This window comes from Mustela erminea, chromosome 4 (assembly GCF_009829155.1).
Source record: "Mustela erminea isolate mMusErm1 chromosome 4, mMusErm1.Pri, whole genome shotgun sequence".
Lineage (NCBI taxonomy): Eukaryota > Metazoa > Chordata > Mammalia > Carnivora > Mustelidae > Mustela > Mustela erminea.
The window spans coordinates 102,344,129-102,372,049 of NC_045617.1; the positions used below are offsets into that span (position 1 = coordinate 102,344,129).

The following is a 27,921-nucleotide window of genomic DNA, read 5'->3' on the forward strand; positions in this document are numbered from 1 at the left end:
AGACATTAGAGAACCACCATTAGGGTGCTATTTTTTGTATCATGTTAGAATGTGTTTGATTTGGGTAACAAATCCAAATAGGTAATTTAACACCAACTAGTCATAAGCCTAGCCACTTGTTATTTTAGAAATGGGGAACGAGCGTTCGGGTAATATGGGACATAGGATGCTCCTTTTGGGAGGGAGGAACAAGGTTGCAATGACAGATATTCCTGGGTAGAGTGAAGTTCTCCCCCTAGGGAGGCAGCACCAGGCTGAGGGCACCCAGAGACTTGGAAACACCAAAGACATACATGGCTGCTCTGTCATTTGCCTGGTGTTTTCACTTCTCTTTAACTTACCACACATATTTCCTGGGCAGGGGGTGAGGGTGAGGAGAAAACCTCACAGCTATAAATCTCCTGATGGTTCTGACCCATGTTGGTCCACACATACCTGAATCCTATATAGGGAAGGGTCAGTGGTGAGGGGACACCGCTGAGGCAGAGGGAGAAAGGAAAAGAAGCGGGAGTCCTCTCCTCAGGAGGTAGACCCATCCTTATCTAGGTCAATTCAGGTAAGTAATCTAAAAAAATTTACTCTTCCCACTCTTCCCACCCCTGTACTTTGCCCCCCTGCAGACTTTTGTCCAGACTGCTGATCCTGTTATGCGTTCCGTTCTCCCAGGTTCTTTAGTTACTAAAACATTTACCCAGTGTGGTGGAGTTGTGGTTAGTTAGCACTGTTACTTCTTTAGACTGACTGCTGGATAACATAAAGAAGGTTTTTAGGGAAGCGTTGTAGTCTAAAAGCATCTCTTTCAAGGCTTGGTGAGAAGCTTTTCACAGCATGCTCCAAGAACAAGCATGCCTACATTCACAGAAGCCTCTGCTAGAACTGTCCCTTCCATAAGGTCATGGAGGTGAATGTTCTTTTTTAGCTATAGCTGGTTCTGATGGTTACAGATGGAAGTGATGGTAAACCAAACAGAGTTCTGCACCAGAGGGGATGTTCAAGCTGTCAGCTGGCCTCCTGGAGATCACTCTAGATTGGGGGTCAAAGTTCTACCTTTTCTACCTATTGTAGAACAAAGTTCTACCTACTGTCCCTTTGTAACTTCAGTCTCTCATCCTCACATTGCAGACTCAGACCCTCTCTTACTTCTGGTGCCGGCAAGCTCTCTGTGATATCCCCCTAAAAGCTGCATGCTAGAGGAGCTCCAGCTTTAGTTACAAATCCCAAAGGGCCCTAGGAAGCCAAGGATGTGCGTCAAGCATCTCTGACCTGCAGTATTATTCATCAAGGACCTGCTTGTGACTGCAATGCTTACAGTTTTAGAAAGGAATCTCACTAAGAGCCAGAGAGAATCATCTGGTGTCACATGGGATAGATTTATCGGTAAAAAAGCTAATGAGGAGAGAATTATTAAATCTTCTTGGCCTGTTATTTAAAAGATGCAAAAGTATTAGGCATCCTCCAAATGTTAAAAACATATAAAAAGTTTAAAAGACTCCATTGCCCTCTGCCTTGAAAGTATACCCATGAGTCCAGGGAAACTTTTGAACCCTTGAGAGGACAAGATCTGGCTAAAAATCCTCTGGGAATATGAGGTGACAGATGCCCAAGACCCCCTCAAGAACCATTTTCCTCCAACAGCCAGAAGTCTCAGAATAGCAGAGCTGTGCAGGGTAACCTTGGCAAAGACGCGCAATGCACATTGGACAATGAGTTCAAGAGGAGGTCAAGAGCCATGCAGTGCACACCACCCAATTACAGTCTATTTGTGGAAAGCATAATGTGTATTTTTGTTAAAGGACGACTATAGGCTGAGGAGAATCGAGTTGGCAGTCTTGGTGTTTAAAGGATCCATGACACCCTACAAAGTACTTACAGAAGGAAAATTTTACAAATAAGTATTTGACTCAGAAGGAGATGGGCTGAGATGACAGATGAAAATGAACTCTGTGTAGCTCTGAGTTAGGTCAGAGTCCCCAAGGTGACAGAGAAGTCACACAGATTCTGCAAATGGACAAGCCCTGAAAAATGAGCCCCTGCTCAAGCAATTCATTTACTTTCCAGTCGACCACAAACTTACCCAGTAAGCCATGAAATTGTGTCTGGAGGCAAACTGCAGCCAGGCCCAGGAAGACAATCTATCACTTTCTGGAAAGGCTCTTAAAAAATAAAAATAGGAAAAATATTCCATGAAAAAGCAGACACTTCATTGTGTGGTGAGTCTCATTAGCCTAAGAAAATAGCACCACTTAACTTTCTATTTACAGGACAAGTGTTGAAATAAGGATTATCTAAAAGGACCTCCAAAAACATTAGTTAAAAGACTCTTCTCTCTGATGGAGTTGATGGCTTTGTGTAGCAAGGGGCTAGTTGCTGGAAGTGACCAGTGCCTTGAGCAGTGGTTTCCATGCCTTCTAGGCAGGAATTATACCTAATCAGAGAATTACCTCTGCTTCCTGAGAGCATCTAATCCAGAATAAAACCCTACTTCCTTCAACCCTCATCAAAGTCATCTACCACAAGTGCAAATCCTGCAATAAGTCTTTCTAACTCCTCCTTACTGAGATAACCCACAATTCCCTGAGGAGTGAGGTTGCCATCACAGGAACAAGTTGATAAGCCCAAACTTTCTTCTGCCACAGGTGGATTCCTGGTGGTCTGTCACAGAAAGGCATTGTCAATGTAACAATAGACCAAAGTGCCAGTATGATCTCCCAGTTCAAACAAAGGCAGGCAGCTCCCTTGCCTGTGTACAAACATCACAAAAAAAGTTAGCTAATGTGAGAAACTCCATCAAATTTCTCTCTTTCAAGATTCAATCCTAATCATTCTCTAAAACAGGATCCAAAACCATTACTCAATACATATGTGTAGGCTCTTTCCCTGTATCAATCCCTAAGGAGGATTCTAGGCCATTCTTCTACTCTCCTTATCCCACACTCTCAAGTAGGAATGATGTTGACTGGCTTGATGAGCTCTGGGCTGTTCATCGTACAGAATCTGGAGAGTGGGAGAGCCAATAGCAATTGAAAGATACGTAGAAGGTGAAATCAACATTACATGAGAGTTAACTCAGGGTAGATGAGGGAGGGAAGAGGGAGTCTGCATCAAATGGGTTGGGAGGAGCCAATTTTGGAGATAAGTCTGGAGTGAGAAAAGAGAAGACTTTGAACCAGCTGCAGTACAGTAGTAAAGAACTTGGATGTGAATAAGGTGAAGAAAAAGAAGTTCCAAGAAGTTACCCTGTGCTTTATGAAAGTACCACAAATTCCTCAACCCTCGTTTTCCTGTTTGTTTTCTTCAAACAAAACCAAAACAACTTAATCTTCTGGGAGAGATAGCAGGAAAGAATTCAGTTTCTTTTTATTATGTGTTGTTGTTATTGCTAGTCTGTTCTTTTATGCCCTCCTCCCATGACTGTGCCATCTGACAGTGGAGCATTATACAAGTTCTATTTAGAACTCAGATTGAGCATGCTTGGAAAGATGGTGGAGGAGCAGCTGACTGAGATGACATCAGGTTACAGCAGTTCAGCTAGCTAGGTATCAAACCATTCCAAACACCTACAAACTTAACAGGAGATAGAGAGAAGAAGGGCAGCAATTCTAGGAATAGAAAATCAACCATTTTCTGAAAGGACATGTGGAGAAGTGAATCTGAAGCAACAGGAAGACAGACCATGGAGGGAGGGGCTAGCTCCTGGCAATTGGCAGAGCAACAGAGCACAAAATTGGAACTTTTAGAAATCTGCTCCACTGAGGGACATTGCTCCAGAGGCTAAGCGGAGGTAGAGCCCTCACGGCGACATTGTGGTCTCAGGTCCTGAGGGGCCACAGAAAGATTGGAGGTGTCTGAGTGTGGCAGAGCTCCCAGGTATTAGAGCGGGGAAGCCGGCTACAGAGACAGAGCCAAGGAGTGAACGCTCAGATTGGGGTTACGTTAGACCAAGAACCAAGGCACAATAGGGCCGCTGTTCTTTGAGCAGGGACCCCAGAAGTAGAAGATCTGGAAGACTCACCTTCCTGCTCTGGGAAGAGCAGCATGGCAGGAATCTTCTGGATTTGGAGACTCCAAATGAGACTGTGTGCCAGAGACAAAAATGCTCAGTCACAAGCTGGGTGAGCACAGAGTACAGCCAGAGACCAGGGAGACAGGAACAATTGAGCGCTTTTCTCCAAGGGTGCACTGAAGAGTGAACCTTGAGCTCTCCACTCCTCTGGGCCAGAGATTGGGAGGCCACCATTTTCATTCCCGTCCTCCAGAGCTCCATGGAAAGTGTTCAGGGAACAAAAGCTCCTGAGAGCAAATGGAAGGAGATTACTTAGCTGGGCCCATGGCAAGGGCTGCGCAATTCCACCTTGGGCAAAAACACTGGAGAATCACTGCAACAGGCCCCTCCCCCAGGAGATGAGCAAGAAATCCAGCTCACTGATCAAGGAGAACAGTGAAACTCCAGAGAAGGGGAAAACAAAGCATGGAATTCATGACTTTCTCCCCATGACTCTTTAGTCTTGCAAAGTTAATTAAATTTTTAAATTTTATTTTTTTTCTTATTCTAATTTTTTTAACTTCTCTTTCCTCTTTTAACATTTTTTAACTACTTTATCTAAACAATACATTTCTAAAAAAAAAAAAAATCTTTTTAAGCCTTCATTGTTATAGTCCTATTTTATCCCTTCATTGTATTTAACCTTATTTTTTGTATACATAGAGGGTTCTTTTTCCTAAAAAATTTTGGGATACAATTTCTTCTAATAGATCAAAATATACCCTAATCTAGCACATGGCTTTGTTCTAGTCTCCAGCCTGACCATATTCCCTCCTCTTTTTTTTTTTCCCCCAACCAATTTATGAATTCCTTTTTTAGAATTCTTTTTAAATTTTCATCTTTACAGTCATATTCCATCCCTTCATTGTGTTTACCCTTATTTTTGTATATATATATAAGTTTTTCTTTATTTAAAATTTGGGGAGGTAGTTTCTTCTAAGAGACCAAAATACACCCCAAATCAAGTGGGTGGCCCTGTTCTATTCACCAGTCTAATATATACATATAATTTTTTTTTTGTACCCCTTTCTTCTCCCCCTGGTTTTGGATCTCTTCAGATTTGGCTAGCATACATTTTTCTGGGATCTTTGCCACCCATTTAGTATATTACTCTCTCATTCAAATTATAAGGCAGAAAACTCACCACAAAAAAAAAAGAAAGAAAGAAAGAAAGAAAGAAAGAACAAACGAACTAGAGGCAGTACCAAAGGCTAGGGCCCTAATCAATACAGACATTGGTAATATGTCAGAACTAGAGTTCAGAATGATGACTCCCAAGGAGCTAGCTGAGTTGGAAAATGTCATGGAAGATATTAGAAAATCTCTTTCTGGAGAAATAAAAGCACTTTCTGGAGAAATAAAACAACTAAAATCTAACAAAGTTGAAATTTAAAAAGCTACTAATGAGGTGAAATAAAAAATGGAGGCTCCTACTGCTAGGATAAATGAGGCAGAAGAGATAACTAGTGATATAGAAGACCAAATGATGGAGAATAAAGAAGCTGAGCAAAAGAGAGACAAACAACTACTGGACCATGAGGGGAGAATCCAAGAGATAAGTCATACCATAAGACAAAACAATATTAGAATAATTGGGATACCAGAAGAAGAAGAAAGGGGGGGCAGAAGGTACACTGGAGTGAATTATTATAGAGAATTTCCCTAATATGGCAAAGGGTACAAGCATCAAAATCCAGGAGGCACAGAGAAACCCTCCAAAATCAATAAAAATTGGTCCACACCCCATCATCTAATAGTAAAACTTACAAGTCTTAGTGACAAAGAGAAAATCCTGAAAGCAGTATGGGACAACAGGTCTATAACATACAATGGTAGAAATATTAGATTGGCAGCAGACCTATCCACACAGACCTGGCAAGACAGAAAGGACTGGCATGATATATTCAGAGCACTAAATGAGAAAAGTGTGCAGCCAAGAATATTATATCCAGCTAGGCTGTCATTGAAAATAGAAGGAGAAATAAAAGCTTTCAGGACAAACAAAATTAAAAGAATTTGCAAACATCAAACCAGCCCTACAGGAAATATTGAAAGGGGTCCTCTAAGCAAAGAGAGAGCCTAAAATTAGTAGATCAGAAAGAAACAGAGACAATATACAGTAACTGTCACCTTACAAGCAATACAATGACACTAAATTCATATCTCTCAATAGTTACCCTGAATGTAAATGGGCTAAATTCCCCCAATCAAAAGACACAGGGTATCAGAATGCATAAAAAAACAAGACCCATTGATATACTGTCTACAAGAAACTCACTTTAGATCCAAAGATACCTCCAGATTTAAAGTGAGGGGGTGGAAAACGATTTGCCATGCTAATGGACATCAAAAGAAAGCTGGGTGGCAATCTTTATATCAGATCAATTAGATTTTAAGCCAAAGACTATAATAAGAGATGAGGAAGGATACTATATCTTACCTAAAGGGTCTGTCTAATAAGAAGACCTAACAATTTTAAATATCTATGCCCCTAACATGGAAGCAGTCAATTATATAAACCACTTAATAACAAAATCAAAGAAACACATTGACTATAATATAATAATAGTAGGGGAGGTTAACATCCCCTCACTGAAATGGACAGATCATCTAAGCAAAAGATCAACAAGGAAATAAAGGCCTTAAATGACACACTGGACCAGATGGACATCACAGATATATTCAGAACATTCCATCCCAAAGCAACAAAATACACATTCTTCTCTAGAGCACATGGAACATTCTCCAGAATAGATCACAACCTGGGTCATAAATCAGGTCTCAACTGGTACCAAAAGTATTTGGCTTACTTGACATCCAGTTGCCTCAAATTTATAACATTAAGAAGAAATTTGTTGCAGTCATCACTGACTTTTTTCATTTATCTGACAAAAATTTTCTGCGGGGGTGCCTGGGTGGCTCAGTGGGCTGAAGCCTCTGCCTTCAGCTCAGGTCATGATCCCAGAGTTCTGGGACCAAGTCCCACACTGGGCTCTCTGCTCAGTAGGGAGCCTGTTTCCTCCTCTCTCTGCCTCTCTGCCTACTTGTGATCTCTGTCTGTCAAATAAACAAATAAAATCTTTTAAAAAAAATATTTTTTTCTGCAGGATATGGGTCAGCCCAGGGCTAGAAGCTACCTGAACCTGGGCCTTGAGAACTCACAATGAGCCAGTGACAGGAGCTTACAGGTGTCTCCTTACATATGAAATATCTGGAACTTTCTAACTGACTGTATGTGGCTTTCTTGCTGTTGTAAACTGTGGACTAAAGCAGTGGTTCAAACTAGGTTGATTCTCTCTTCCCCATCTGGCACTGTCTGGAGACAGTTTTGTTGTCACAGTTGGGGGTGGGGATGGTACCAGTATCAGGTGAGCAGCATCCATGAATGCTGCCATGCACAGGACAGGACAGCCCGCCCCCCCAACCAAGAGCTATATTGCCCACAATATTGAGCGTGCTGAGACTGAGAAACCCTGTTATCAAAAATGTGAAGGAAAAAACCCTGTACAAAAAAAAAAAAAAATCAAAGGGGCAACTAGTAGATAAACAAGTCCTGGAAACCCAATACACAGTACAGTGATTACTGACAAAACAATTGTACTATACACATTTGACTTGCTAAGAGACTAGATGTTAATTTTTCTCAGCACTAGAGGAAATAATAATTATATGACATGATAGACATGTTAGGTAATGCTACATTGGCGATCATCTTGCAACATAAATGTATCATATCTATATGTCATACGCCTCAGACTTACACAATGTTTTATACCAAATATAAATCAATTTTTAAAAATCAGAGATGAATAGAAACTCTTTAAGGAAAGAGTCTGTGTCAGACTCTTCAAGGAAAATGTCTGTGTAAAATTGAAAAAAAAATAAATTAAACCACAACACTGATAAGGAAATAAAGAATACACAGCAAAATAAAATCAAGTTTAAAATACCCCTTTAATCTGCAGTGTTGGCAAATTAATCTAATTACCGGGTATTTTGCAAATGCTCTCAGTAGTGCTGGTGTGCTGGAAGGAAGAAGATTCAATTTCCAGCCTCCCCCAGAAATTCTCTAAGGAATATTTGTTAGTTAGCCCTCCTTGCGTGCTACAGAGCTGAGGTTCTAGAATGAGATACTGCTTCATCTAAGATAAAACATGACTTCTAAACCTGGGGCAGACAGGTTGCCTGGTTCAGAAATACCCATTCTATTTTAGAGATTAAATATGGATGTGGAGACTACCTCCTGCAGACCAGGCTTCCAGAGAACTGCGATGGTGACCCCTTTCCTGGTTGCACAGGCCCTAGCATGGACTTCTCTTGGGCTTTCAAGGACCCAAAGAGAGGTTCTTTCCCCAAAACACTCCTACCTAACCCTAAAGAGGAAGAAAAATTCGTTCTTACATAGGACCAAGGGAATACATGGAATAGCACAAGAATGCCTGTGTTCAAATCCAGCTCTGCCATTCATTAGCTGTGTGACCCTGGATAAATTACTTAACCTCTCAGTGCTTCAGTTTTGTCATTTGGAAAATGAGGGGCAACCCACCTCATTGGATTCTTGGGGGAATGAAATATATTAATTTGCAGGTTAAAGTACTTAGAATAATTCCTTCTACACAAGAAGAGCTATATAAACTTTAGTTATTCTTATTTGAGTGAGCCTATAGGAGAAAGAAGCTGCATCCCATTTTTATGGATTTCCCCGGGCCCAGTGTAGTGCCTGTGATACTCCCAGAATACGTGACAGTGATTATACTCCTAAGAGGTTTTGCTTTGGTCTGATGTCAGTATTTTACTCAAGGAACTCCTTTATCAGTGTTGATATAATTTTGAGCTTTTGAAAAGTCACTAGATAAGCTGAGATTTTTTTTTTTTTTTAGTTTATTTGGAGTTAAAATATAGAGGAAGTCTTGCAGAAACTCAGATTTAGTACTTAAATGCTTTTTTAAATTAATTAAAATTTTTTTTGAGAGAGACTACGTGTGTACATGGTCACGTGAGCAGGGGGAGGGGCAGAGGGAGGGAGAGAGAGAGAGAGAGCAGGCTTCACACTCAGTGGCAGAATTGGAAGCAGGACTTGATCTCATGATCATAAGGTCATTACACGAGCTGAAGTCAAGAGTCAGATACTCAACTGACTGAGCCACCCAGGCACCCCAGTACTTCAAATATTTTTAGAAGAGTTTTGGTCAATATGGAGAAAAGGAACTGACAAATGTCCACGTGGGCTTGGGGTGCAGGAATGGGAGGTAGGATAGAACAAATACCAAAATGTGTTCTCATTTCCACTGGGATTTCTTTTTTTTATGCATTTATTAATTTTATTTCTACTTTTTATTGAATCGAGTGCCCTAATCCAAGTATACAGCATGACACATTTTACATATGCATAACTGCTCATAACCACCAGATTCAGAGCTGGAAGGAACATTGTAGCATCCCAGAGGGTCCCCTTACCTCTTCTTAATCCCATAAAGGGGACTAAGCCACACTCCAACCTCCATCACTATCGAGTAGTTTTATGACTTCTTACACTTGGTAAAAAGATATTTTTCTATGTTTTGTTCTGGGGTTTTTTTTCCCCTGAGAGTTCTATTGTTTTACTTTTTATGCTTACGTCTATGATTCATGTCAAATACATTTCTGTGTGTGTATGGAATGAACTAGGAGACCAGTTATTTTTTTCTATATATACATCCACTTGTTTCATTATTATTTATTGAAAAGACTATCATTTCCCCATTGAGTTGCAAAGGTAAGTTTATTATGAACCAGTTGTCCTGTACATGAGTATCTGTTTCTGGACTTTGTAATAGTCTCTCTGTGTTCCTTTGGTAAATTTGATTATCCTTCGTCACTACCATACTGAATTAATTATGATAGTTTTATAGTTTCATAAGTTATAAAGTTGGGTAGTATACAAGTCCTCCAATTTTGTTCCTCAAATTGTCTTAGAATTCTAGGACTTTTGCATCTCCATATAAATTTTAAATTCAATTTGTACATTTCAACTAAAGGAAAAAAAAAAACCCTTTGTTGGGATTTTTAATATGAGTGAACTGAGTCTCTAGATGAGTTGAGCAGAACTGGCAGAATGGCCATGTTGACCTTAATGTACGAGCATGGTAGATATCTCCATTTACACATGACTTTCTGGAATTTTTCTCAGTGGTGTTTGGTAGTTTTTAGTGTGGAGATCTTGCAAATCTTTCATAAGGGTTATTCCTAAGTAGTTAGTGTTTTTTGATGCTATTATAAAAGATACTTTTATTTAATATTTCATTTCCTTTAGTTTGTTTCTAGTACATAGAAAGGCAATGCAACAAATATGCTAACTGTGTTGATTAAATCTAACAATGTACACACTCTTCTGAATTGTCTATGCAATCACATTATACATGAATTATATGAATGTTATTTCTCACTTTTCAATTTTTATCTTTTCTTTCCTTTCCTCACCTTTTTCCCCGGATAAAACCTAAAGAACAATGTTGAATGGCAGTGGCAACAGAGGTCCTCTCTTTCTTGTTCCTAACTTCTAGACGAAAGCATTCACTATTTCACCATTAAACTGGGTACTTGCTGTTGGGTTCTTGTAGACATATAAGTTTTAGGTTTTATCCCAGACTTGTTAAGCGTGTTTACTGTGAACAGGTATTGAATTTTATCATATGATTTTTTTACATTTACTATGATGTTCATGTGTTTTTTCTCCTTTCAGTTGTTAATGTAATAGATTACCTTGATTCATACTTTTGAAGAGTAAAACCACCTTTCTCTCTCTCTCCTAGAATACACACCACTTAGTCATAATTCCTTATCAGGGGTTCCATTTGCTAATATTCTGTTTAAGATTTTTATGTTTCTGAGCTATATGGGTCTATAATTTTCCTTTATTTATTTTCCTTTATTTCTTTTGTCAGATTTTGTTCTCACTGTTACACCATCCTCATAGAGTGTGTTGGAAACTGTTCCCTCTTACTCTGTTTTCTAAAAAATTATGCTTAAAATTTGTATGATTTCTTCTTTAAATATTTTTGAAGAATTCATCAGCAAAGCTGTCTAAGGCTGGAGTTTTCCTTGTGGGAATATTTTTATTTTATTTTATTTATTTATTTGACAGAGAGAGATCACAAGTAGGCGGAGAGGCAGGCAGAGAGAGAGGAGGAAGCAGGCTCCCTGCTGAGCAGAGAGCCTGATGTGGGCCCGATCCCAGGACCCTGAGACCATGACCTGAGTGAAGGCAGAGGCTTTAACACACTGAGCCACCCAGGTGCCCTAGAATATTTTAAACTACAGATTTAATTTCTTTAATATATGTAGGATTATTCTGATTGGCCATTTCTTTTGGGGGCAGTTTTGGTAAATTGTGTTTCCTTCCTCCTTCCCCCCTTTCTCCCTCCCTCCCCCCCTTCCTTTTTTCCTTAATCAATCATGCATCAGTGTTCATCAATTTTATCACTCATTTCAGAGAAAAACAAACTTTTATTTTGTTGATCTTCTCTGTTTAAAACTGCTTTGTATTTGACTGATTCTACTTTTATCTGTATGATTTTGTTACTTTTACTTTCTTTGGCTTTAATTTGTTATTCTTTATCAAGTATTTTTGATAAACAGAAGCTTAGATTGTTAATTTTCAACCTTTCTTTTTTCTAATATTTTATTTTAGCTATAAATCTAAGCACTATTTTACCTGCATAAACATGCCATATTTTTGCTATCATTCACTTCACGATATTTTCAATTTTTACTGTGATTTCTTCTTCAACTCATGAGCTAATTAGAAATATGTTGCCCAATTTCCAGACAATTAGAGGTTTTCATTCTGCTGAAATCTAACTTTCTGTTTTTAAAGAAAGAATCTATAGTTCTGTTTTTGCTTTTAGTTCAGTTCCACTCTGGCCAGAGAATATACTGTATGTTATTTCAATCCTTTATAATTGGTTGGAACTTGAGTTTTGTTCCAACACATGTTCTATTTTGGTAACATGTACCCTGCAGTTTGGAAATGCTGACTTTTTTTTCTTATTTTATCAGCTACTGAGAGAAGTATTTTCATTTATTTTATTTTATTTTTTTCAGAGTTCCAAGATTCACTGTTAAATCTACATCTATGGTAGTACATTTATAGTTATTTTTGTTTTATATATTTTAAGTATATATTAGATACATACACATTTAGAATTATATTTTCCTGTTGAATTGATCCTTGCATGATTATGAACTATCCCTCTTTCCATCCCCAGTTCCCTAGTCTAAAAGTGTACTTTGATAGCCACAGTCTTACCAGCTAGCCCTTTGTTAGTGTTAGCATGGTATATCATAGTGAACATCCTTTTACTTTCAGCCTATCTGCATCCTTATATTTAATGTGTGAATTACAGACAAGAAATGTTTGGGATAGTTTTTTTTTTTTTTAAGATTTTAAATACTTATTTGACAGACAGAGATCACAAGTAGGCAGAGAGGCAGGAAGAGAGAGAGAGGAGGGGAAGCCACTTCCTGCTGAGCAGACAGCCTATTGTGGGGCTCGATCCCAGAACCCTGGGATCATGACCTGAGCCGAAGGCAGAGGCTTTAGCCCATTGAGCCACCCAGGCGCCTTGTTTGGAATAATTTTTAAAATCCAGTCTGGCAATTTTGGTCTGTTAATCATAGTATTTAGTCCATTAATGTTTAATGTAATTACTAACATATTTGGGTATAAGTCTCTCTTGCTTTTTGTTTCTGTTTAACCTTCTGGGGTTTTGTTCCTTTGTTCCTGCTTTCTAAACTTCTGTTCAACTAATCAAGTATTCCATTTTATCTTTTCTGTTGGCTTTTTATTTTTATTTTTTAAAAGATTTTTTAATTTATTTATTTGACAGAGAGAGATGCAGAGAATGAAGGGGAATACAAGTAGTGGGAGTGGGAAAGGGAGAAGCAGGCTTCCCGTGAGCAGGGAGCCTGATGCAGGGCTTGATCCTAGAACCCTGGGATCATGACCTAAGCCAAAGGCTGATACTTAATGACCGAGCCACCCAGGCATCCCTCCTGTTGTCTCTTTAAAAAATATATTTTATTTATTTATTTGAGAGAGATAGTGAGAATGAAAAGAGCACAAGCAGGGAGAGGGAGAAGCAGGTTCCCCCGTGAGTGGGGAGCCCAACATGGGGATCTATCCCAGGATCCTGGAATCATGACCTGGGCAGAAGCAGACACTTAACTGACAGAGCCACCCAGGCACCCTTCTGTCAGCTTTTAATTAATCATTTTCATATTATTATTTTAGTGGTTACTCTAAAGATTATAATATGCTTCTCATTCTTGGCTAAATACAATCTACCTTAAATTAGTACTTTCACCACTTCATCAGTAAAGCAAAACAGTTGAATTCCATTTACCCTCCTTCTGTTTTTGTGCCATTGCTTTTGAGTATTTTTCTCTCATAAATGTTATAATGAAACATTACTCTTGTTGTAGCTTTAATTCACAAATATTTTTCCATATTTATCCCCCAGTTATCCTTACTGGGGATTTTCCTTCCCTCCTGCAGATTCTTGGGATCATTTTCTTTTACCCTGAAGAACTTCTTTTAGGATTTCTTATATTGAAGTCCTGCTAGTTACAACCTTGCTCAGCTTTTAATTGTCTGAAAATGACCTTAATTTGACATAATTTTTGGAAGGTTTTTTTTTTTTTCAGAAGACAGAATTCTAGATTGGCAGGGTTTTGTTTTGTTTTCCTTCAGCACTTTAAAAATATTATTCCACTGACTCCTACTTCCACAATTGTTGTTGAAAATTAACTATTTGTGTTAATATTGCTCTTTGAAGATGATCTAATCTAAAGTATATGTTTCTTATTCGTCTGTATTTTAGCACATAATATAAGCTTCTTGATGGCAGGGACCATCTGACTTGGTTCACACTCCGCATCTAGAATTGTACCTGGTGCATTATTTAATATTTACTTAATGCATAATTTTAAAAAGAATTTATAAATGAATTACTGAATTATTTAAATACAGTGCAATGCCTAACAAAAGTAGCAACTTAACAGAGTGAATGAATGAAGCCATTGTCCCTTGACAAAATCCACACTTAGAAATTTCTGAGAGCCATTCAGACTATTGCACAGACCTCCTGCTTAAATTAAATTTCACCATTGCATAAACGATTTATCTACATTAATAGCTTTGATAAACTTGGCTTGCATATTATATCTCCAGATAATAACATCTGAAAATGAGATATTAGTAGAGGTAAGATTCCTTTTAGGTTATTTACTATATTAAAGATGCGCCAAACCAAAATGTGTTCTATGGCAATTAGCTTTTAGATAAATTGATTTCGTAATGTAATTTCCAAAGGATGGAGATTTATTACACACAGAGATTAAAGGAGGTTACAGTGATTTTAAGCAAATAAAGATGATGCTTATTCTCAGAAAGCATCAGGCTTAACAACCAGCAGAGCCAGGCTTACAAATAGATGAAACTTCTCCTTTTTGCCAAATAAAGGAAACAAACTTTAAACAAATTGGCTTAGCATATTACTCTCAGCTAATTTTTGTAAACAAGAACATTCAGCCTTCTTGTCCCTTAACAAATGTTGCAAAATCGACATAAGTTTCACCTAAGTTATTACTTCAAGACTTTTGGAATTCCGTCATATCACTTTACAACACAGGAGGCAAGCCTTTGAAGCTCAGATGCTTATCCAGCCTCTAGTTCATTAATGGAAGGAGAAAACAGGCTGTGCATTAATCAGAGCAAACAAATGCTGAGCCATAGCCAGGGGAAGGAAAGAAAAGAATGAGGAAATGAAGATCTGACCATTTATCTCTGAGCCACTTTCGTGATCTCTGGCTAATTCATGCCAGGAACTTCTCTCACAATGGGAAGATTTGAGAGATTTGGCTATCTCTATTTTGAAACATCCATCTGGGACCAAGCTTTCTTGAAATCAGGAATAGCGGTGGATCTGTTATTTGTTTGTTCAACGAATTATTTGTGGTATACCTATTAGGTGCTTTGGAGCTTTTTTGAATAAAATGTCAAAATCCTGATGGTCAAGCAGCTCATGTTCAGTAGGAGTGAGAAGAGTGGTGGAGGGAGAGAGAGAGTGCTGTGATCAGGAGGGAGCAGGATGCAAGGCTGCTGAGAGTGGGGCACCCAGGAGCTGCCTGGATGATGGGGCAGATAGTGGGGGTGGATGTGGGGAACTCAGAGCTCTCATAATGAGGCAAGAGAATTCGAGAAAGTAGGAACATGGAGCTATCAGGACTTTCTGACTGTGAACACATTTCCCAGTGTAATGGATGCCAAGTGAGGTGACAAGCGACCGTAAAGAGAACTATTCTAGGGTGCCTGGGTGGCTCAGTGGGTTAAAGCCTCTGCCTTTGGCTCAAGTCATGATCCCAGGGTCCTGGGATCAAGCTCTGCTCAGCAGGGAGCCTGCTTCCTCCTCTTTCTCTGCCTGCTTCTCTGCCTACTTGTGATCTCTGTCAAATAAATAAATAAAATCTTTGGGAAAAAAAAAAGAGAGAGAGAGAGAGAACTGTTCTAGCCAAGGCTTTCAGGAAATTCCCTTAGAGCTACTGTTAGCGATAATTATTTATTAGTGCCTATTAATATGATAATAGCTGCAGCCATTTGTGACATGCTTTCTGTACCAGGCATGACGCAGAGGGCTGTAGACACTGCCTCACGTCACCCTCTACTAACCCAACGGTGTGGGCACATTTTAATCCATACTATAGATACGGCCACAAAGACTTGGAGAAGATCATTGGCTCAAGTTCACGGAACTAACAAATTGTGGAACCACAGTATTAACATGAGTCTGCCAGATGGCAGAGCCCTTGTGCTTGGTAGAGGTCAGAATATGTGGCTGAATATCCAGAATTATTTAACAGATATTTATCAGGTACCCATCATGGACCAGAAACTGCACCAAAATTATGAAGCAGAGGGGCCTTGCATACATCTAATCCTCTCATTTTAGGCATGAGGCTTACAGAAGTTGAGGGAATTTATAATAAAGTGATGTCCTATCTTTGTCACCTATGAACGGGAGACAAGGGCTGAAAAGAGAAAGAAATTATACCTCAATGGATTTTTATTCTAAAACATTCAGGTGGTTACATCACCATGATGGTGCAGTAGGAGACCTCAGCCTCTGCACCCCCCAACCCCCGCAAAGATCAACAATTCCATGTCTATCCACAAACCAAAATAAGTCGGGATGGGGATGGGTGGGGGTTCCAGAGTCCATTTAAGCAACCTCAGCAACACAGGAGAATAAAAATTGGAGCACAACGGCAGGTAAAGGGAAGGAAGAACAGCTTCATTTGGCCTCCGTCATTTCACGCTCCCAGGCCAGCACTCTTCTAGGCCCAGAGGGAATGCCCTAGCTTAAGAAAGTTCTCTTCCTGGGAAAGGGAAAGCCCATGATTGACCAGTTTCTGCAGCCTTTCCAGAAACTTGCTTCCGTGTCACTCCACCTAAAGACCAGCAAAGCTGAGATACAGAGAGATAGTGACAAGGTAGAAGAGTAGAGGTGACCAGATGGAGCCATGTAGCGGGGAGTTCCAGTTACATGTTCTGCAGAGGAGCCCAGCAGTTCTTGCCGCTAAAAAAAAGCAATGGCAAGTGCAGTCATCACATGGCCCCAGAGCAGATTTTCCTGGGTTTTTACCCCACGGGCATTTGCCCGCCCTCTGAGTTCTTCTCCACTTCCTAACCTGCTCCACCCCCACCAGAGCCCAGGGTCCCCATGGGCAAGCCCCAAGCCTCTGTAGCTGCATAAATACAAAATGCAAAGTCACAGTCCCCGTGGAGGACCTTCACTCACAAGTGTGTGCTTGAGGCTAGCAGCTCTAGTTGTGCACCTGCACACCCTTGCCCTGCCTCCCAACGCCAGCCTCCCTGCTGTACACAGGTCTGCAGCTGCTCTTGGGCCCAGCCTTAGCCCTGTCTTGTCACTTGCCTCCACTCCTGGGCCCGCTTGCAGCTAGCCGTGCACCTGCGTCCTGCTAACCAAGTCCAGTGGCCAGCCTGGACACCAGCGTGCGTGCCCAGGGCCGAGAAATAGAGGCCAAGACTATGTGCCTCCAGCTTTCACTGTGCCCGAAGCAGAAAAAGAAAGGAAGAAGTAAAATCATCTTCATTTGCTGATGACATAAAAGGTCCCAACAATTCCACCAAAAACAACCTGTTAGAATAAACAAATTCAGTACAGTTTCAAGATATAAAATCAATCTACAAAAGTCAATTGCATTTCCCTTCCCTAACAGTGAATTCGCTGAAAGAGAAATGAAGAAAACAATCTCACAATAGCACCAAAAACAATACAACACTTGGGAATAAATTTAACCAAGGAACTGTAAGACAAAAACTGTAAGACGTTAATGAAAGGAATTAAAGAAGACACAAATAAATGGAAAGATATCTCATGTTCATGGATCAGGGAATTAATATTGTTGAAATGGCCATACTACCAAAAGTGATTTATAGATTCAGGGTAATCCCTATGGAGATTCCAAAGGCAGTTTTCATGGAAATAGAATTAATGATCTTAAAGTATGTTTGGAACGACCAAAGACCCCAAGTTGTCAAAGCAATCCTGAGAAAGAAGAATGAAGCTCGAGGCATCATACTTCCTGATTTCAAACCATACTGCAAAGCTATAGTAATCAAAATAGTATGGTACAGGCATATAAACAGATACATAGACAACCCCAAAAAAGAAAGAGAATTGAGAGCCCAGTAATATACCTGTACAGTTATGGTCAACTAGCACTTGACAAGGGAAGCAAGAACATACAATGGAGAAAGGCTAGTTTCTTCAGTAAATGGTACTCGAAAAATTGGGTGTTCACGGGCAAAACAATGTAATTGGACCCCTATCTAACACAACTCATGGAAATTACACAGAAGACCATAAACTGTATCACCCAGAAAAAAAAAATAATAAAATAAACAAACAAACAACAACAAAAAAAAAATACAGGAAAAAAGCTCCTTGACATCGGTTTTGGCAGTAATTACTTTGAGATTTTTCCAAAAGCACAAGCAACAAAAGCAAAACCAGGTAGGACTACACCAAGCTAAAAAGTATCTGCACAACAGAAGAAATAACAAAATGAAACAGAAGCCTATAGAGGGTCAGAAAAAAGGCAGAAAATATTTGTCAATCTTATATCTGATATATGTAAGGAACTCAACCAACTCAAAAGGAAAAAAAAAAGAAAAAAACGAAAACATAAACAAAACCCAAACTGATTAAAAAACAGTCAAGGACCCAGTCACAGAGCTGCAGCCCGCAGAGGACTCAGCAGCCTCCCCTGGCGCTCCTGGCTGCCCACAGCTCCATCTCCAGGCCCTCCTTCTCCCACCACGTTCCTCCATTTCCGCTGAGGGACAGGAGCCCTGCAGTATGTCCACTCTCCTGAATTTGCACTCTTTCGATCCCTTTGCTGATGCAAGTAAGGGAAATGCTCTGCTTCCTGCTGGCATTGAAGGTTATATCCATGGAAGAATTCAACAGAGAAATGGCAGAAGACCCTTACTACTGTCCAGAGACTTGCTGATGATTACAAGGAAAAGAAACTAGTGAAGGTGTTTAAAAAGAAGTTTGCCTGCCATGGTGTTGTGCTTGAGCTTCCAGAATAGGGAGACGTAATTCACAGGATAACTAGCACAGGAATATAGGCCAGCTCCTCCCTTGCAGAGACTGGACTGGCTAAGGACCAGCAGCTGGAGGTTCATGGGCTTTAAGTACTTTGGCTCATTGAAGCTTAAGTGAGGACTTCCTTCCCATGAGTAGAATTCCCATTCTGTCCTTTGTCACCAGTTTAAAAACCCCACAGCTTGTATAATGGAACCATTTCAGGGCTGCTTTTCACTTGGACGAATGTAACTGCTTCATGCAATAAACTGGAAAGAGTCATGCTGTCTAGTCTTGAAGTCCGTCATTTAAACAGAGGTCAAGCAATAGACACCTGGCAGTGTCTGGCCTGAAACCAAGAGTAATGAGATGTTTCAGTCGAGCCCAGAGCCCCAAGATCGCAGCCAGCTGTGTCTGTCCACAAGTTCCTCGGCTTTCCCTCTTCAGAGTCCCCTGCCCTAAGAGAATGTCACCACCTGAAGAACCCACGTGAAGCTGAGAAGAAAGGATGGGGTCAGACAACACCCGCAGCTGTGCTGCTAGAGGCGGTCAAGGAAGATCCCTGGTATCTCCAACCTGACCAGGGAGCAGAGCTCAGAGAAGCCACCTTCTCTCTAGTGAGGAGTGATGGAACATCTGACTTGCCATCAAAGACTTTTTGACCAAACATATCCCTAGCTACTGGTGTCCGAAAACCAGAATGTGAAGCCAACCTTCTGTCAGAGTGAAACTTTTGTCAGGGGAGCAAACTTCCAACTGACAGATCAGCCACATAGCTCCCTGGAGGGCTTGCCACTTCCTAGCACCAGTGGCCCAAGGGCATGGGAAGTAACAGACTGGTTTTCGGTTTATTTTTTCTTTCAGTTTTAATGTTACATAATATCTTCAAGCCCTTACTTAAATAAAATTTGTTGTCAGAAACTAAATAATAAAAAATGGTCAGAGAAATTGGGTGTGGAGCAAAAGGAACCCCGGTACGCCGTTGGTAGGAAGGTAAATTGGTAGAATGGAAAACAGTATCAAAAAATTAAAAAAGAGGGGCACCTGGGTGGCTCAGTGGGTTAAGCCTCTGCCTTTGGCTCAGGTCATGATCTCAGGGTCCTGGAATCGAGGCCCACATCAGGTTCTCTGCTCTTCAGGGAGCCTGCTTCCCCCTCTCCCTCTGCCTGACTCTCTCCCTACTTATGATCTCTTCCTCTCTGTTGAATAAATAAATAAAATCTTTTTTAAAAAGTTAGAAAGAGAACTACCACGTGATCCAAGCATTGCGAGTGGCAGTATTGTAACCAATGAGGTTTATCTGAGGCGTGATTATAGCTAATTGAGAACTACCATGTGATCCAGAAACCCCACTTCTAAGTTTATATCCAAAGGCAATGAAACAACTATCTCAAAGAGAAATGTGCACTCCTGTGTAGTACAGCATATTCACAATAGCCAAGATATGGAAACAACCTAAGTGTCCATCAGCTTAGATGGTTGGGGGAATGGCTAAAGAAGCGAGATATAGATGTATAGACACACACAATTGCATATTATTCAGCCTTGAGAAAGAAGGAAATCCTTCCAATTTTGACAACATGAAGAAATGCTGAGGACATTAGGCTGAGTGACATAAATCAGACAGAGAAAGACAAATACTGTATGATGTCACTAATACGTAGAATCTCAAAACACCGAAACAGAGTGTTTTGAAACAGAGAAACAGTGTTTTGAAACATAGAAACAGAGTAGGATGGTAGCTGTCAAGGGCCAACGAGTTGGGAAAATGTGGAGATTTGGGTCAAAGTGTATAAACTTTAAGTTAAGATGGATATATTTCAGGGATCTGAGGTAGAGTGTCGTCACTATAGTTAACAACACTGTATTGTGTACTTGCAAGTTGGTATGACAGTAGAATCTTAATGTTCTCACCGTGATAACAAAATGGTGATAATGTGAGGTGACAGGTATGCTAACAAAACTTCTTGTGGCAAATATTTTGCAATATATGTGTTTCAAATCATCCCACTGAGTACCTCCAACTTACACAATTTTCTATGTCAATGAATAAATTCTGGAAATCTAAAGTATAACATGATTATAATTAACAATATGTAGTTTTTAATGAGGGTTGCTGAGAGAGGAAATCTTAAATGTTCTCACCACACATACACACACACAAACACACAGAAACACACAAACACACACACACACACACACTCACACACACAGGGGCACAAAGACAATTATGGGAGGTGATGGAGATGTCAACCACCCCCACTGTGGTAATTATCTTGCAAAATAGAAGTATATCAAATCATCTCACTGTACGCCTTAAACTTGCACGATGTTAGTGTGTAAATTATATCTCAGTAAAGCTTGGGGGTGGGGGGCTGAAAAGAACAGGGGTGTAAACATTCCTTAGAAGTCACTGCTCTTCTGTTCAGTCAGTCACTGAGGATGACTGAATCAAGAAATAGTTAATTGGCATTAACTTTCCCTCCCTACCCAAAACTGCTTTCAGGGTGAAGTCTGTGGCTTATAGGCCTTTTTGTCTGTGTGTTTTCGCAGTATGCTGTGAGGTACCTCTCCTGGAATTATCCTTCAGTGTGTTTATATGGACTGTTAATAGACTGCTTGGAGACTGCTCTAATTAAATACGGCAACTGAAAGAAGTAGGACCTCCCCAGCAAAGGACATGTGGCTTTTAACTGGAGTCAGGCAGACTGTAAAGGTTCCCCACCTTGGCCCACCAAAAGCTTGGACCCAGCCATTACAATGGCACCACATGAGATGCATTCACTGAATTAACATCTGGGCCTGGTTATCAGTTTGTTTTCATCTGGAATATTCATTTTTAAAGTCTGGCGCATGCTTCCCATTTATTTTTTAGAAGGTGTATTGGGGTCCGGATGCTTGAAGCAACCCGTGGCAGGCATCAACCTGGTTCAGTTCTTGGAAAGGACTTACAACTGCAAAGCCCCTATGAGCTAAGTCACATTCACATAATTCGGGTAGATTGCAGTGGGGCGGAAGATCAGACGGATATAAATTACTTAGCAAGAGCGTTCTTTATAGAGCCCACAAAGGAAAACTTTAATCCAGTTCTAGGAGTTCTCGTTGATTTCTGTCGTGTAGCCTGACTAACGAGCCCTGATTTTATGTGAGGGCTACGGCCGTGATGATTCTTATCTTCAGTCAGTAAGAAACCTACGCTTATGAGAATGAGGTGCCATCTTCAAAGTATATTCCACAGAAAGTTGATTGGAAATCAATATAGAAAATAATAAGTTTAAAAAAATGTTGGAGGCAAATAGGGTTGGCAAATGCCAAGTGAAAGTTAAGGTCAATGAGATTGTCTATGACGATGTTTTAGGATGTTCAAGGGTCTGTTGTGCCTCTCCAAACTTACCTGAAGATGGCCTTTTGTTTGTTTGTTTGGCAGAGTATCCTGGATTGCTCTTTTCTTTGCAATGTGTCCCCCTGTTTAAGGGCTATCACTATCCACTCTAATGGTCAGCTTTCTCATTCTCAAAATAAAGTAGCACTTATTTTGATGGGATTAGCCTGAGGATTGAGTAGAAGTTAATATACATATGAATTGTCTGGTACATGACAAGGCAGACAAATGGTTACTTCCAGGCAAGGGCATGACTCTGGTGATACAGACTCATCATGTACACGTCTCTTCACACCTTCCGCTCTTTTAAAACACATGTGCAGCCCTTCACAGCTTAAAAGCCTGAACTTCTTCTCTTTCTTGGGCAATCTCTTCTCTGATGATGCTACTTTGACCTCTGTTTCTTGCCCTCCCATCCGGGGCCTCATTACTGCATCTGCCTCACCCCATGCTAATACATACATGTTCACTGTATTCTCCAAAATGTGAAATTTGGAGAAAACATGGGATTAAACAATGTTCAACAGATGTTACATTTCATTTCAGCAGGATGTCTCAGACCCTTAGTTACGTATGGCATTGTGCCCCTCTAAGAGAGAACTTTAACTGAGAGCATATTTTCCAAATTTATTTTACAATGGAACTCCACTTTTCTTGGAGTGTCTGTGGGTCCCAGTGGTCTCCGAAACACAGATTTAGAAATGCTACTGTAGAGGCTTGCTGGAAAGGAAAATGGCCCCGCTGTTAAAGTCCAGGAGAACCTCTGAGACTATATACCCAGTAAGTGGACACTGTCCTCTGATACTGATCAGAGGTTAAGAGTGACACATACCTATAGTGCCCAGCTTACTTACATTATCACAAAAAACATTTTGATAATGCCACAGCTAAAAAAAAAACTTCACAGACAGCAAAATCTTGAGTAGCTTAAATTTCCCAGGGTACAAAGTACCTGAACATATTGAGTTTTCTGGTTAATTTAGGCTAAAAATGTTTATAACATTGATAGGTATGCTTTTTGGACTTTGTCAATTCAGTAAATAAACATAATTGAACATGTCTGGGTGATTTGAGTTCTTTATTTGTGGTATTAGGAGGCAGGGCCTTTGGGAGGTAATTAGGTCATGAGGGACAACCCTCATGTTTGCCCTTCTTAGAACGGGCATGAGAGAGCTTACTTCTCCGTTCTCCATCAGGCGAAGACACAAGAACCTGCTATTTGCGAACCAAGAGCAAGCCTTCATCAGGAACCCTTCTTGGCCTTCAGAATTGTGAGAAGTGTCTGCTGTCTGAGGCACCCAGTCCATGGTAACTTGTTACAGCAGCAGCCCAAGCTGCCTCAGACAAGGGCCTCACGAAGTCATGGCAGACACTGCCAACGATACAATCCTTCACCCCTTCTCGGGAAAGGAAGGGCTCCAGCTAGCATGTTAGTGGCATCCTGATTGATTGCAGATTTTTGCTGAACACATTGACCTGACTCCTGAGAGAGGTCTGTCCCAATGACTCGTTGCCTAGAGGCATGTCTGTTGTGACACCTTCTGTCTTTGCAGGGCTCAAACAGCATGAAAACAGTGATGTTGTTGGGAATTAAAGCAAGGACGACTTCCACAAAGCAGCTCGCATGATTTGCATTGGAGAAAAGGTCCTCCCCCAGGATCTTACCCGTAAGCAGACAACAGACCCTAATTAATACCAAAGAAAAATGAATAATGTGCTTACCTCTTTATAGTAGAATAATTGGATGACTCTCAGTGACATCTTGACTTTAAAGAATGAACGTTCCACCAGTCACAGATTCTATAGGTGGTACACCTCGGAGCAATCACATGACTTGACCTAAGAACCAAAAAATCCTGAAGTTTCCAAAGAGAGATAAATTGACTTAATTTCAACGCATTCAGATGGCCAATCTTCCTCATGTATTATTTCTACCATTTTCCTGCTAGACGCCAAAGTTTCTTGCCTTTGTATCTTGTTCTCGCCTTGCATATGTATCTCTAACATAGCAGAGGCCAGCTGGATATAGTCAGAAATAAGTAGCTTTTAGCAGAATTCTAGAATTGTAGAAACAGGCTCCCAAGGTTTTCCAACAGGTCTTGAAACTAATATTTGCCACTGTGCATTCCTGCCTGTAGAAGGGGTTCTGGGGTGCGTTAGAGAAGATATTTACTTCTACTCTGTTCCTGACAGGCAGTTCCATTCATAAGTGGAATTAGGAAAGGGGACTTGTGATTAGATCATAGAGGAAGCCTAGGATACTGCAGATAATTAATAGAGGGTGAAACCTCTGAGAGCTAACCAAGACAACTTCCGCTGGGAGAGCCCAACCTAGGATACTACCCAGAGACGGAGAGCTCTTAGGATTTATTAATAACATTCATTAGTGAGATTAATTTTTTATAAAATATAAGTCAGTAGTTCCCAACTTTGACTCTGCCTATTAGCATTCCAATACCCAGGCTGCAACTGAGCCAATTAAGTAGAAGCCTCTGGGGAGTGGGAACCAGACATCAGTTCTTTGAAAACCTCCCCAGGTGATTCCAATGTGCAACTAACATTGAGAAACCCTGATCCAGGCAGGTTTAAGAAGGAAAACTGGAGGAGACCAGCACAGGTGAGTCTGCGCATTATTTGGTGAGTTTTATATTCAAGTGTTAGTTGGGGAGGGCGAAATACCCGTTATCTCCAAGGGAATGTGCCAGGTACAGGTGAGAGCGGGCAGGCGGGAAGCAGCAGAAAAAACAAGTGATCTAGGCCCCAGGAGCAAATATCCCGGCAGTCCACAGGGTTTGTTTAAACTGTGGAGGTTGTCAGCGAACCCAGAATTTGTTGACTTCATCTCTCCCTGGCTGTGACGCCCGCAAAAAGTGGAAATCCGGAGGAGCGTGTCTGACGGAATGGAAAGAGTTGAAGCAATAAAGAGCCCGCGACTCAGCAGTGTGGTTACAACTAGCAGAGAAGGGCGAGGGCTAACCTCCGAAGCAGGGGATGATTTCAAACATTCAGCTGAAAGCCATAGGGAAATGAAACATTATGGGATATCCCGCAACTACACAGAAAACAGGCGGCCCAAAGAAGGGCGCCCCAGTGTTTCTGAGTCTATTAAAGCTGGTAAGTTGTTCAAGGTCTAGAAGACTCAAAAGTTGAGACAAAATGGCCAATAAGACCATGAAAAGATGCTGAAAGTCACTCATCGTTAGGGAAATGCGAGTCAGAACTGTAAGATGTCCCCTCACACCTATGAAGATGGCTACTATCAAAAACAAAACAAAAGGATGCGGAGAAGTCGTAATTCATGGGGCCTGCAGGTGGGAATGTGGAAGGTGCAGCTGCCATGGGGAACAGTATGGAATTTCTCAGACAATTCAAACTAGAACTACTGTATAATCCAGCAATTCTACTTCTGGATATATATTTTTTAAAAATCAAAACAACGATATGGATGAGCCTTGAGGACTTTATGCTCAGTGAAATAACCTCGTCATAAAAAAGACCGATCTTGTATGATTCTGCTGACCTGATAAAAATGGTAACTTTCAGGATACATGTATTTTGCCACAATTAAAAATTAAAATACATATAACCAGTTACTTTTAGGTTAGAAAAAGCAAGGTACAGTGTAGTTTCTATAATATGCATATACTTTTGGCTACGGAATAAGAATCAAAGGGGGCGCCTGGGTGGCTCAGTGGGTTAAAGCCTCTGCCTTCAGTTCAGGTCATGACACCAGGGTCCTGGAATCGAGCAGGGAGCTTAGCAGGGAGCCTGCTTCCTCCTCTATCTCTGCCTGCCTCTCTGCCTGCTTGTCATCTCTGTCAAATAAGTAAATAAAATCTTTAAAAAAAAAGAATCAAAGTATTATCTTATTTCTTGCTTTACTTGTGCATATACATATTTATGTGTGTACGTGTATGTGTGTCTGCGTGTGTACATATATGCATATATTTATATATACACCTATATGCATACCAAGAGCCAGTGGAAGAATATGTAGGAAACTAATAAAATGGGGTGGAGAGAAGTGGGACTCAGACTTCTTGTGACACCTTTTTAATGGTTTTGACTTTTGAATCAAGTGAATGCATTGCCTATTAAAAATTAAACTGTCTAAGTCATCCAAGCTCAGGCAAAGCCGAGGACATGGAAAAGGAGCGCGGGTGGATCCTCGGTGGCCTCTTGGGGCCTAGTCTTTAATAGACTCATCAGCAGTGGCTTTATTCCAAGTCTGCGGGACACATTTGTCTTGGCCTGAGACAAGTGGGAGATTAAAGGGAACTCTGCTAGGAGACAGGGAGCAAAGGCCTGAGAATTCTGGAGTGAAAGGCAGGGGAGCGCCCCTGCCGGGACTGCAGGAGGCCCAGCATCTTACTGGGGAAGGAGGAACCAGGGAATTGAGGACCTGGAAATGCCACCACCACCACCCCCACCAACAAAGCTGTATATTACATACACAGGGACCCACAGTCCTAGGAGGGCTCAAGGCCGTGTCACCCTGGAGAAATAAGGAACACTGGGCTCAAAAGGGAAAGAGCAAAAAATAAGCTTTATATATTGGGCAGGATTTACAGAAGAAGAATCCGGGAATGTCTCAAATGCCACTTTTCCGGGGGGAGTTAATGCACCTTGGGGTCCTCTCTCCCTATATGCCTTAGTTCTCTCAGTGGAGACTCAGTTTACACACTGCACACTCACTCTGGACCCCAGCGGAGCTTGGCCAGCATCCTGGCAGGCTTGAAACCCAGGATATCTTCTCTTTGTGTTTCCCTCTCCTTCTCCCACCAGCCACCACCCCCCACCACCTGCCCCCCCCCCCCCCCCAGGGCAATGCTAATTCACCCCTTTGGTCTCGAGCTGGCCAAGCAAAGCAGGTTTGGTAAAGGGAGTGTCCTTTTTCCTGGAAAACTGCTCTGAGACAGCCCTCATTCTTGTTGGGTACGTTTCCAGAACATACATGTTGTTCGGTGGAAGCGTATGTGCATGTAAGGGTCTGAGACATATCGCCAAATTGTCTCCTAAAGGGGCTGTTCCATTTTCACTCTGGGCGGCAGCATGCATTGAGGCCCGGCTCTACCATGTTCTCGCCAGCATTGTGCACAATCAGACTTCTCTGTGCTTGCCAAACTACTGGGGTCGAATGTGCTCTCATAACTCTTAAATTTAAGTAGAGTTAGCCATTTGCATTGTTTTGCAGTGAATTGTATTTTTCAAGTCCTTTATGAATATTTTAGGAGTGCCTGGGCCCCTCCATCGATTAAAGGTCCACTTTCAATTGGGGCTCAGGTCATAATCTCGGGGTCCTGGGATGGAGCAGGGAGTCATCCTGCTCAGCAGGGAGTCATCTTGTCCTTCTGCCCCTCCCCCGCTCATGCTCTCTCCTTCCTCTCTCAAATAAAATCTTAAAAAAAATAATAAAGTAAATTTTGACTTTGTGTAGCTTTTTGATGGGCAGGGATTTATCCGCCTTTCTTCGCGGTTCCTGTGATTTGGAGTCTTGCTTAGAAAGGCTTCCCCAACTCTAAAATTATATATTTTTTAAAAATGCTCTTTCATATTGTCAGGCTTTTTCGGTTTGGGTTTTGGTAGGGTACCTTAACAGAATCTTAGTTTGAGGAAAGGTAGGTTTCCACCAGTTAAAATAAAGAAAACATTTCATAAACCTGGGCATTTTTCTCAGATATCTGTCCTTCCCCCACCCCAAGACGTTATGGCTCTGGTTTCTGCCTCTCTACGGGCATTTGCAAGTATTTTTCATAATTGTAACCTAAAAATACATCTATAGAAATGTTGCTACTGCCGAGCATACTCACAAGCGAGTTTCCGTGCCGTGGGCAGCCTGCGTTCTG

At 41.0% G+C, this 27,921-nt stretch overlaps 1 long non-coding RNA gene across 3 annotated transcripts; it reads right to left on the reverse strand.

The window, feature by feature from the left end:
* Positions 1 to 53: 53 nt before the first annotated feature.
* Positions 54 to 27,921, reverse strand: LOC116588785. Of its 3 annotated transcripts, XR_004285082.1 has the most exons (4): positions 27,886 to 27,921; positions 23,798 to 23,931; positions 2,075 to 2,153; positions 54 to 442 (listed from the first exon to the last, which is right to left on the reverse strand). It is a non-coding gene; the product is annotated as an uncharacterized LOC116588785 (long non-coding RNA). The 3 variants fall into 3 exon arrangements; XR_004285081.1 differs by lacking the exon at positions 54 to 442 and having other exon boundaries at positions 1,495 to 2,153; XR_004285083.1 differs by lacking the exons at positions 54 to 442; positions 2,075 to 2,153 and adding an exon at positions 4,251 to 4,290.